Source organism: Montipora foliosa, chromosome 8 (genome assembly GCF_036669935.1).
Source record: "Montipora foliosa isolate CH-2021 chromosome 8, ASM3666993v2, whole genome shotgun sequence".
Classification (NCBI taxonomy): domain Eukaryota; kingdom Metazoa; phylum Cnidaria; class Anthozoa; order Scleractinia; family Acroporidae; genus Montipora; species Montipora foliosa.
In genome coordinates, this window is record NC_090876.1 from 15,853,080 (window position 1) to 15,855,579 (window position 2,500).

Below are 2,500 nucleotides of genomic sequence, written 5' to 3' on the forward strand. Positions count from 1 at the left end.
TTGATATTGTCACGAATATAAGCCCCACCCAACTGCCCTTGACATTGTCCCGATTCCGAAATTTCTTTAAGAAACCAGGGAGAGAGACATATCCGTTTACATGAGGAGGGCGAGACAACTCGGGAGGGCGAGACAACTCGAGGAGGCGAGTTATCTCGCCTCGGCAGATAGGGTAACCCAGGCAGGCGAGATAACATTTTTGCATGTAAATAGTTTGGCTCAACTACCCGAGACGAGACAGCAAAATCGCTAATGCGCACGCATAAAATAAAAATCAAAGAATCGACAATTTGGGTGTTAAGCATGTTGCTAGCGTTTGCTTTCGAATGAAAATGTTTTTCCCTCAAAAATTCTCACCGCTGTCAACGGAAACTCTCGATTCAAAGACAGCCCTTTATTTAAACTACGTATTACTGCGCCGTTAAGATTGTCAGTCCGCTTTCTGAAAGGGAAACGCAACTATACTTAATAAAAACCAACTAGAGAGAGAGAAGGGCAAATGATGATACGTATTTTTTGAGGAGGCGTCTCAAAATATATGCATAATTAAGGCCCTGTTTACAAGCAGGTAGGGTAACCCTAGCACTAGGGTTACCCTAGCAAGAGAGTTACCTTAGCACTCGCACATTTCTCCTTTTTTTCATCGACGTGTTTACAAGACAGCTAGGGTTACCCTGGCGCTAGGGTAACCTTAGCTGCCTTGTAAACGCTCTGCTGGGAAAAACTCGCCTACCCGGGACAACTTTTTAGCGGTTTCCATTGTGTTTGCGATGCTGGCGATTACCAAGTACGCAAAGATGTCCCGGGTGGTAAGGTAACCGTACCTGTGAGATTTTGCTTGTAAACCTGGGCTATCTTTGCCCCTCCTGCTAGGATAACCCTAGCAGTAGAATTACCGTACCTTCTTGCAAATAGGGCCTAAGTCTCGGTCACGCAATTCTCATATAGACGCTGCTGGGTGTCCCTAAGGAAGGAGGGCCGTCTCGGGTAACCAAGACCATATAGACAGGCCCTTATTCTACGTTCATAGAATTTCTTCGCTTTCAAGTTTACCTCAAACGGGTGTTAAATCCAATAAAAAAAGCTCTTCTTCCTGTTTCAAATTAAACACAAAATCACCTCTACAGTTTTTACTTTCTACATCAAAAATCAGAATATGTCACACGCAAGGTTCCTCAGTTCCACAAAACGCAGCTTTATTATCGGTGACAAAATGAAATGAAAAATGACGACATAAATGCTTTTACAGATTGTAATAGAGATGCCGTATCCAAATGTTCGCCTAGCCTGTGTCTGTTTGGTGCTGTCAGCGCGAGCGGAAGACATCATCGATCCGAGGGTGAATTCGCTGTTAGTGATTCCTTGTAATGTAGTCCAATAATTTTTTTCTCCACTTTCCAGAAATGATAATGCATTGATTCTGATCATTCTAGCCGTTAAACGCCCTCTGGTCTTCGAGGAATCACAATTCAATAATTGCGGTACTCCTAGCTGCCACTTCAAGAGAAACTGGTTCAACAACGATTTCTATTCCGTTTCCACACGGTAACATGTTGCGAAGAGCAAGTCATACATAAATAATCATAGAAACTCAAATTCTAAGAAATATAGCTAATTTTTCCGTGGAAAATAGTTTTATATTGCCCATTTAATGTCCGATGGAAAATTATTGCTTTAACCGTCAAAGAATTCCGAGTTCGGGGGAACCGGAAATGGCGACTGAAGTGTTGTGGGCGCGCAATTTAAGGTGGGTGACTAGAGTCCTCATATTGGCCAAACGTTTTATCTTCATGACGTACTGATTTCTCCGACCAATTTTGTTTCCAAACCAAGATGGCGACTGAAATATTAAAATATATTATCACAGGCACCCAACAATTTGTTTCGGTAGAAATCTGTTCAAAACGTCAGGAAAATTCGGTTTAAATTGTGAAGAATTACTCGAGTTTTCGTTGGCAAAATTTCAGCTCAAACTTTAATGAGGTTTTTTTCTGTTTTTGGGGGACAAATAAGTCTTTTGAAGTCCGAAATGCATGTAGGTCATCTAGAAAGCCAAACTCCGTTCTAAAATGATACGATATTTGTGCAATGCAAGTGAGATTCAAAGGTAGGGAATCCGAACAGATTAGTCTGTCCTATGTTAAAGAAATTTGCCTTTAAAAGCGCAACGATCAGAAAGCACAGGAAACAACAATCTTAGCTCTTTTTGGTCAATACACTTAACATACTTTGCGCGGTCTTTACGAATGCCGTTTGAATACCATGCCGTTTGACAACTTAATTAACATGCATGTGAATACTTCATTTTAAAAACTCCGTGGAAGTGAAGAAAAGAAAATTTACAACCTTACTTTACTACACAAATAAGCGTTAATCTTCTTCATAACAAGTGATGGGAAACGCTTGGACCCAGTCACACTCATTAAAGCTACTGTAGCATTACAAGCCACATTCTCGTCCCCATCGCCCTTTTCGTTTCTTTTAGTCGGCGGTGCCTTGG